Genomic DNA, 10,811 nt, shown 5'->3' with positions numbered 1-10,811 from the left:
CTTATTGTCCAATGTGCTTACCCAGATTCCGTACAGTTAAAATTGAATCGTCACTTGAGGCACTTTAAGTGTCATGAATACTAGTCAGTGGAAGCGGTTGCAGGTGACAATGCTATCTTGCGGTCGAAGAATTTTCAGAATTCACTCTTTCCGATGCGACAAGGTGGAAATAGACATTGAGACCAGACTCATGGACGTGTGCGATGCATCAAATTTGAATCCTGCCTAAAAACACAAGGGCATTGTAGTTTGCCAACTGGCGAAGAGACTTAAGTAGTACCTTACGATTGGTAGGTATATTTGAGACATTGGGTGGGGAAGACCGTTTAAGTGTAGCTATGGTTGCACTTATTAAAACAACAAAAAGTCAATTTCACGGCTGCGCAATATAAATTAAGGAATGACTCTATCACCAGAAGACGAGTTGGCCATTAAAAATAAAGATATGTGTTGGATTTGCAAGAAAAAAATTGTTGAGGGTAGTAGGGATATGACAGTCTGCAACCACGATCAGTTAACTAATCCTATTTTATCAGGAGGGAGTAACATTCGGGGGTTCGCGCATAAATTTTACTTATACAAACATTAGCCAGCAATACTTTCTACCTGTTTACTTGCACAATTCCAACTATGATTTGAACTTCATATTACCAGCGTCGACACGTTTTGCAGAAAGGCGAAGCCGTAATGGTGCATAGGTAGATGGGTCTTTTTCTTATAACATCTTGCCCAAATCATCTGAGAAGTTGTTGTTCTTAGAATTCAAATGGAAAACGATTGAAAATGGTAATACGTGCTGGAACAAAATCCGTTTTTTAGATTCCTATAATTTCTTCGTCAAATTCCCTAGTAAAATCATTCAAGTGCAAAAGAGCGATGATTTTAATAGCTCCCTTCATCAAAGAGCACTTTCCTTATAAGGAAATGTATGATTTATTAACTTGTGAATGTATAAATCCATATTAGTACTACAACTCCATCTCGAGGCTATATTAGTTAAAATTGCCGCTTAATGAAATATTTTATGATTCACCATTGACGACCATGAATTTGCTAAGGAAATATTGGGCTAGAGGAGGGTGAAAAAGTGGACAGTATTATTTTAAAAAGTACCTGGCAAGTGATCTTTTGACGCTGTTAGATAGTGTATGTAAAAACACGGATAAATCTATCATGAATTTGTGCTGGATTTGGGGTATTATTTTTAAACTCCTCTTCTGGTGATCGATAAAATTCTTCAAATCAGTAATGAAAAAATAGGTCTCATCACCGACTTGGATCAGCACCTGTTTGTAAAGAGACCTTTGCGAAAAGTGTGTTTTCTTACATAGTTCGTATCCTGGAAACCGATCACGCAATGGATAAAGCACCGATACAAGTCGAATCCGGTTTTCTTGTGATGATTCCCCTTTATTTGACAGCAGTGTCTCATGACTCTGCCTTGTGGGAATTACAAATGACTGGACAATCCTTCCACTCCAATTTTTCCCGACATTACGACATTTTCCCGACACTCACGTACGGTTGAGAATTCTACCACACAGTCATTACCTTACTTCAGATTGAGACGTATGTGTAGATTCAGACGACGTTTTGGTCTGGAGAAAGATCAATATTTGATGGGAGGGGGTCTCCAGCTCAGCAATGTATGTTTTTTAGTCATTTTTCGTGTTTCTTACATGTTTTTGTATTGGTCCTCTATAAGTTTTTGTTTATCATTATTTATATATTTTTTTTGTGGAAATTGGAATCAATGTTTTACGTTTGTGCTTAATATTATATTATGGATTCACCATCGTCGCCCAAATCAGCATCGGGTACTGTATGTTCCGGCTGGCGTTCCGGCCTCCTTGCCTTCGGTTCGATTCTGGCCCTCCAGTTGGGACCCATTTCTAAGTGCGTATTTTGTGGCTGTAAATATATTTAAGTGCCTATTTCATGCTGTTGACTAGTGTTTATATAAATATGTTTTTGCAGAATGTAGTGCATTTATTTATATATTAAAGAAACCATGTACGTCTATTGTATTTTTGAGTGTTTATTGAACAGATTGCGGTTAGGTTCGGTTAGTTGTATTTTGAAATTAGAGGAGTATGTATCAATTTGAAACACCATTCAGATCATTTCATTGTGGACCATCAATGTCTGACCAAACAAGACTATTGACGAAAATAATACAAAATGGTAATAAAATGGTTTATAGAAAATCCAAAAAATATCTATTTTTGCGAGTGTGTGGCAAAAGTCCTGTGATAAAATAAAGAGTATTGCACCAGACATAAAATTCATACAATTGACGTGTTTAATATTATTACACCAAACTTGTAGTTGATTGTTGATGATTTAACTGAATCTATTGAAAAATGGTCTCGAGAGATGTTAGAGTTATTAACGTTCCGGTCTCATCCTGAAAAAAATTCCGCTTATGTTGTTATCCAGAATCTCTTTCATCAGAGTAAATGCATAAGAACATTTGCATTGAGTTGTAATTACTATATCATCTATAGGGTGTGGTTCGCAATTCAAGTTCTCTTTTAACTCCAAACAAGGATATATATCCCGGTGAACCGACATTCTTACACTTGGCATACAATCAAGCTACAAATAAACCTTATGGTTATATTCTATTGGATCTCAATCCAAACACACCCGAAAAGTTTCGTGTGGACACAGATATTTTTGACAATGAAATTACCGTATATCTACCCATGAATAGTAAAAAAGTTCATTAGTCGTCAACTTGAAGCTGAAAAAGCTAAGTGAAAATATATATTTATTTTCCGTCCTAGGTAATTTAAACCACATCTTAGGAATCGTTTACTCAAACGTGGCATTGACAGTGAATTCATTGATCTCCTATCTTACCTTTTTCAAAGTTTAAGTGAAAGCAGTGCTCAACTGCCATAAGGTATTAGGTAACAGACAAAGCAACATTGTTCACTTGTAGGTGCCCTAGCTTGCAAAAAGAAAGGAAGAAATTGTAAGAGAAAACGGCTTTTAAAGCGGATGGTAATATCTTTTCATTGTTACTGCCGATAACCACTGGGGCTTGTAAATCACGGCACTATTCTCTTGAAACGGCTAAACCTTACAAATTGACGCCAATTTAACTCGCTCTTTCACTAAAAGAGCACTTTGAAGACAATCTTGATAACTTTTGTAACAATTAAGCAATTGTTGATTGCTTTAAAATATCCTTTGACGTGTCGATAAGCATAAAACCTACCGTGAAAGACCGCCCGAAGTAAATGTCATTGATTTTTTGAAAATTTTCTGAAACTTTGAAAGCACAAAAAAAGAAAAGATTTGTCTAAAATTCCATCAAGTGTTGTAGACTTAATGCCTCATTCGTATCGTGAGCAAAGTAAAAGACAATTGACTTATCTCGCCGAGAATGAACTTGTACAAATTGATGAGAAAAAGAATGAAGTTACAATCCTGGGCAAGATTTACAATTTAATTGATTTGGCATCAGATTTAATTGCAAATCGTATAAGACGTGAATCATTTGACAGTCATTTGTATAAATTTTTAAGTTGTCAAATTTTCCCAAAAGTCTTATTGGGAATAAAAATATTTTAAAACACTTAAGGGAATTTGGTGAAATATCAAAAGAAATCTCGTTTTCGGATAGCGAACCAAGTGGGCGTGATGATTTAATAGATATTAAACGAAAGCGGCTTCCCACCACATTTAGTATATAAAATGTTAGAGGACGCTTCACATCACGTTTACGTTCAAAATAGCTCAAGTTTTGAAACAAGTTTATAAGAATGTTGGTGAAGCGGTAAGTTTAAGCTCCCACACCGCACTTGCTCGAGTCACCTTTGTTGAAGAAAAGTTGGCCGCAGAATATTTACAGAATGAACCCAGTTACACTCTTCATCGTAATCATAGAGTTCGTGGTAATCCTTATTGAAAAACTAAAATATGTTTCTCCTTGCATATATTAACAGCAGATTTTTTGCCTTTAGACGGCATTCAAAGACGTCATAATATACCGTACAAGTATATTCTACTTGCAATCAGTTTTTATAGTCGCTTTGCGCATGCTGTTTCATTATCTTCAAAGAGAGGAATGAAGTTGCTAGAGCTCTTGAATCTGTCTTTGAACAAGATTCTTATAAGAATTTCACACGGACCAGGGGAGTGAATTTGTTGATTCACACGTAAGAAGAGTCTTATCGAAATATAATACAACACTCTGTCATAGTCCGATAAAGATAGCATTGGCGGCACGTTTGATAAGGACGATTCGACCTTTAATTTCAAGATATTGTATATAGAAAAATACTGCTGATTTTATTTAAGATTTAGATATAACCGTGTTGATTTATAATAAATGCCCTTATCAACCGCTGTCCAATCATAGTCTTCTTAAAGTTCATCTCAGTAATAATGCACTTGACATTTTTCTTAAACAATATTCCAATGAAAAGGTTGCGAAGAAAAAACTTAATGTTGGTGATACAGATCGAATAAATTGAACAAGTAGCATATTTGAATAGGGAACTCATTGTGCTCCACTGAACTTTTTAAAGTGCCAAAAGTCTTAGACACTAAACCTGTAACGTATCGTTTACGTGATGGGAAAGATGATGAGATTATTGGCGGTTTTTATGATTGTGAATTAGAAAAAGTTAAAAATAATGCAATCCATTTGATAGTGAAAGAATTTTCCTAAAAGAGGATTTACTTGATGTTCTTGGTTTTAAAGATCGTATTATAAAAGCAAAAATTTCAGTATCAAGGATCATATTATCTATGCAGACAATGCATCTGGCTTTTCATAATACAATGGTATATTTCTTTACGAGTTCTGTGTCGAGACATCAAGAGTAGGTAATACCTATGTCACCCTTCTACACATTCATGAACAAAAAACCAGTCATGAACTACAAAGTAAAGCACCTCCAATATATTCCAGTCGACACTTCATTTTTTGAACTCTCTCAGGTAACACAAAGAACTGAATTGGGTGATTCTCTAGCAATAATAAAAGGTTCGGCCCTGATTACATGTTAATTTTGATCCATTCAGTGAAATTGCTAATAGAAAAAATACTTTTGTTTGTCCTGGTATTCATTGTTATGTTGCTACTCTTGGCCCACGTCATTTGGGTGTTAGAATGTACTATTACAGGGGTCGTTCGTTAATGTCCGGTTATGATCTCGGCCCTTGGTTTGCTAAGATTTTTGCTCTGCTCTACTCTTGGCTAGAAAATATATTGCACCGGTTGACGCAGATTTTGCGTCCTCTACATTACATGATTGGGAACTCAGACTGGAAGCGTAAAACATCGCTCTTGTCAAAGAAGAAAAAGAAAGTAAAAATTGTTGGATCGAAAAGTGTTTATTTTCCTAGTGATGGTATATCTACCCCATAAAGAATCTCATCCTTCAGTCAACTCATCTCTGAATCTTTTGTATGCAGAATATGTGGATATGAGTGAAAAATATGGTTATTATGAACAATTTGATCCGCAACAACCGCTCTCTGAGAACATACATTTTGAAATTTATTCCAGTTAAGATTATTTCATAGATTTGACTTCCACATTTGTTTACTTACATGTGATTGTAAAAAAGTCTAACAATGAAAAACTAAGTGCATCCGAGTGATAATCCTATGAAAATTGTGTACTGCTCAATTTGTTTAGAAAAATCAGCGTCTAAATAAATAGAATGTTGGTGAGCACAAGTAACAATCTTTCAAATTGTGCAAATTATATACAGTTCATGTTGATGACTCCTTTTCCTATAAGGTTTTGAGAGATATGGCTTTTGAATATGAATATAAAACGGGCACTGACATTAGCAATATACTTAGAGATGTGAAAACTAAGGGTTTACACTTGGTTGGGGAAATGAATCACGAGATATTTAATATACCTCAATGGTTGCCCCCCAAAGTAAAAATTGATATAAAGCTACAACTTACTCCGTCCAATTTCATTTTTGTGAAAAGAACTTCGGAACTGTACCCGATGTGACAGTCTCTCTCACCTCGGCAATACTCCATGTACGAAAACAACAAGGTGTGAGTTCTATTGTTTTAGCAATTGAAAAATTAAGAGCCAGTGGAAATAATATTAAATTGCTCGTTCCTCATACAATCACAAATCAACTACATATTGCTACGGGTACTCATACATACACTGATTCATCGCTTATCAATGGTGTAGTTCCACCAAATCTTGCTTTGGTTTTTGTAAAAGTACCAGTTTCGTTGGATCATGGACAAACTGTCCACATAAACGTGAAATATTTGGACTTCATTCTCTTTCATGCAAAGTAAATGGAATTCCATTCCACAATTCATCTTTTGATAAATCCTGTGTGACCCTGTATGAATTGACAGTGCATTGACAATGCCCTAGATAGAGATTCAAAATTATTTGAAAATGGTATAACCAAAGAAAGATTTGCAAAAAATCACAGTATAATTGACTTGGATTTGTCCGGTATGCAAGATATGACTATTACCCCTGATGGTGGTGTTCTATTAGACTTGGCACCATGAACACAAATCAAATAGTTAATGTGTTCAATTTAGATCCTTACATGTCTAGATACAAATTCTATTGCATACCATCGGATTTTCTCAAGCATATTCAAAGTGTTAACAATACCTCTATCATTATTAATGGTAGCCCATAAAATGTAAAACCAGCATTGGCTATGCACCTTTCAAACAACGAAGAATTCTGAATGTTTTGACCCTCATGGTTTACCGTGTATGTTCTACGCGCCTCACATTAAAAACTTTCTTGAGTAAAGTGGAAAATCTTTTATTCAAAATCCGAAGCTAGTACAAGATTTATCAACGAAAAGCTGTTGTTTTCATGTACTATTATATTTTATTTTTCGATGTCACAGATATAAATACAGTGAATTTCTTAGTATTTATGGTGACGCTCGATTGAACGACTTTCTAGTTGAAAATACTCTGTCATACCTGTATAATGAAAATAACTTTTAGGTATCTTCTTCCATGTATAGATAATCATCTGGAACGATTACTGGCGGCAGCTCTTCAGGGTTCAACTTGTATTTATCTTGGCATGAAAAGTCAGGGTTCTATAATATAATGTAACTTCATTTTATTAAATCTCTTCGTAAAGTCAATAATACTATTCTGATTCATGTTATAAATTTCAGGTGTTTAAATTTGCTTATTTGAAGCAATGTCACACAGAAAATTTTCATATGAAGAATCACTTTCTGTAACAGCCAAAAAAAAGTCTGTAGGTTTATAATCATAGTAGTCTATATCTTCACAGCTTTGTCGTAGAAACCAGAATCTCTTATTATTCCAGCAATTGAAGCACAGACCAAGTTTTTCTGCCAAAACAATTTAAAACCACGACGATACCAGCCTCTTAAAAATAAACCGAAATCATGTACTATGTTTTTGGTAATCATGCCAGGGTAAGTATATTTTTATTGGTCAAATTTATCATAGGGACAATTGGAGAATAGGATACCTCTAGTGTGAGAGTCGCAAGTCTCTTCAAGACAGGAATTACAGTCTTCAATTTACACTACGTATCCTCTATGCAATTTACATGGATTTCATAATCTACACTTTTCCCATTAGTCATCAACAAAAGTACAATTCTCACCGTACGACCAGCTACCCAATGTATACGAATATAGTGGACATATGTAAAACATTTTTCAATGTTGACTGTCTCACTTCTAAGAAGAAAATGACTGGGGAAAAGTCTTCTAGAAGGAGGTGTAACGTCACAAAACGTTTTTAAATAAGATTTTCCCGTTATTTCTGGTTACTTTGCAAAATGGCTGTCTAAGGAGTGGTTAAAAGCAAAATCACAGTATCCTTTTGTTTTGATCAATTGATATATCAATAAATTCAATAAATGCATCTGAATCACGACACAAAAGTTTTGTGCAATAGTCCAATGACGGAGATTCATTCCTCATTATGTAGTTAGGCATTCTTTGAGAAAATATTGTTCTTTAGAGAGACAACTCTATAAAATTATCAACTAGAATGAAACATTTTTCCGATTTACTAGATTCCGTATGATTTTTAATTTCTCAAATCCACCCATTTTAATCCTCGTACTCTCACTAACGGTTATAGACTAACAGTAGATATTGCTGGCAACAAACTTACTCCTTTTGTATACATTGATTCAGATCGTTGTCTTCAATATATTTCACTAATGCATTTAATCTGTCTTATAATCTTTGAATTAGCATTATATTTAATTTTGCTGCAAAATATGACTTGAATTTGCTTAATGATACAACATATTGCGCAAACAACTCGTCCTAGGGCTATTCTAGGGTTAGCTGGCAACCTCTTGCAATTTCTACTGCAGTATTAGGCACTCTAGGTTTCATTTTGCCATTGTTAGCACCTTCAATATCCAATAGAGTAAAAGCATCCATTACTAATGAAGATTATCCTTGATGTTGACAAGCTGAACTCTCTTTCAATACTGAAGTAAAGTCACACAAGATTGCATCGCTCTAGACTCCAATTATGTAAAAGACACCAACATCGCTTAGAAAATATAAGCGATAGTTTGTTCGTTTAATTGAAACTCCCCCTAAGCGTTCTGTAAATGTTTAACCTTAATAATCTTAGCGTCATTAGTTACAGTAACTGTAGAAGTGCTAATAAAAGTAAAAAAGTGGTGGCGTCGGGATAGTTTCAATCGGGATAGATTTGTCACCTTTTTGCAAGTCCACATACTCACATTTTGTTTTTATTATATTATAAAGTAAAATAAAATTTTTATTATATTTTTTATAATAAATAAATCTTTTTTATTATATTAAACATTATATGTCCTTGGGATATGACTTACAGCACTTACCCAGATGGCTGTGGGGGAGGGGGGTTTTCACCTTCATAGACATAATTTCTAGACCTTTAAACTACGTCAAAAAATAGTTCTCTCAAAATTTTGATTGACAGTTTTTGGGCAACTAATTGGCGGGGAGGGCTGGTTGTCCTCAAATCACTTTCGACTTTTACAGAGGGCACTAGCCCTTTCAATTTCCACTCGAATGGGCCCTTTTTGAAGTTTCTAAGACGACAAATGGAAACCTTAAAATTTCTATCACAGGCATTTTGGGAAAAAACGACATTTGTGCAACTCTGATCACTCTGATTGATATGCCCTCTGATCGCTTTGACTCTTAATAAGAGTACTATAACTTTTGATTATCAATCCAATGAGCCCCCTCCCAACTTTATACGACCACCCTTTCTATAAAAATCCTTATATACCCCCAGGGCTTAACTTACAGACATTGCCCTGAGGGGTTGTCATCCTAAAAGACATAATTTCTGGACCTTTCAATTACGCTGAACAATATGTATGTCTCAAAATTTTGATTGAATGTGCTTAGAAAATTGGTATGGGGAGGAGGCTGGTTGCCCTCCAATCACTTTGGACTGTTAAAAAGGGAACTAAAACTCCTGAATATCATTCAAATGAGTCCCCTCCAAGGTTAATACGACCACTTTTTTTTTAGAATAACCTTATATACTCCCATGGCATAGCTTACAACCCTTGTCCTGAGGGCTGAGGGGATTGTCATCCTCAAAGACTCAAAGACGCAAATTCTGGACCTTTCAACTACGTTGAATAAAATGGTAATGCAAAATTTTGATTGGGTGTGTTTGGGTAAACGATTGGCGTGGGGAGGGGGCTGGTTGTCCTCCAATCACTTTTGGCTATAAAAAGGGTACCAGTCCTTTCGATTTTCTATCAAATGAGTCCCTTTTGAAGTTTCTACGACAACTTCTTCTATTCAAAGCGCCCTGGTCTTATCAAAAAATAAAAATAATACATTATGTCCACATCACTTTTCTTTCGAAAACCTATTGTGCTGCCTATGATAGTAGTTTCTGGTCGTTTAAAGTTTGAGTTATTCTAGGTTTTTATTTCTCCTGATCTAAAGCTTAATATGGTCTTTACTTTTCTTTGAAAAACTTCTTTGTCGGAAAGTTTTTTCTAATTAAAATCTGTTTATTTTTAATTGCTGAAATTTAAAGTTTTTCTAAATTCCCCATTCCAAAATATTTTTTATTCCAAAATAAAATTTGTCTTGAAACAATCTTTGTAAGAACTAACAAACTTAAACGATATATAATGATATTAATTGCTGAAAGTTCATCGCCTCAAGATTTTATTTCACCGCAATAAATATTTTACTTTCAATTTTTTAACTACTACAAAAGAAAATATTTGTAATATAGTTTGTTTTAGTTTAAGTGGCATATGCGCAGTAGACTTTATGATTTTTACCTCTTGGGAAAAGGGCGGTAGCCAAACTCTTGTTTGTAGTAAAAATTATATGTCTCGAACAATCTTGGAAAGAGCTAATAAAATTAAACTAAATTCCCATGATTTTAGTAATAAAATATAGTTAATAAGTTTTTTTGGAGGGGGGTTGAGCCATGGAAGGAGGGCCAGGAGTCAGCTCCCATGATTTTTTTTAATAAAATATCGATAATAATCTTTTTTGTGGGGGAAAGGGTCAGGCCATGTGGGGAGAGCCAGGGGTCAGGTCTCATGGTTTTTGGAATTAAATATTGTTAATAAGTGTTTTTTTCTGGAGATGGGAGGGAGGAGGGAGCTTAGGCCATGGAGGGAGGGCCAGGGGTCAACTCCCATGATTTTCGCAATAAAGAATCGCTAATAAGTTTTTCTGGGGGGAGGTCGGGCGGTGAGGGAGGGTCATGAGTTCGCTTCCATATGTCTTGGATTAAAATATCGGTAATAAGTTGTCTTTTGGGGGGATGGGTAGAGGCATGCAGGGACGACA

The sequence above is a fragment of the Artemia franciscana genome, chromosome 1, assembly GCF_032884065.1.
Source record: "Artemia franciscana chromosome 1, ASM3288406v1, whole genome shotgun sequence".
Classification (NCBI taxonomy): Eukaryota; Metazoa; Arthropoda; class Branchiopoda; order Anostraca; family Artemiidae; genus Artemia; species Artemia franciscana.
The sequence above is the reverse complement of the archived record's forward strand: the minus strand, read 5'-3'. Positions refer to the sequence as shown.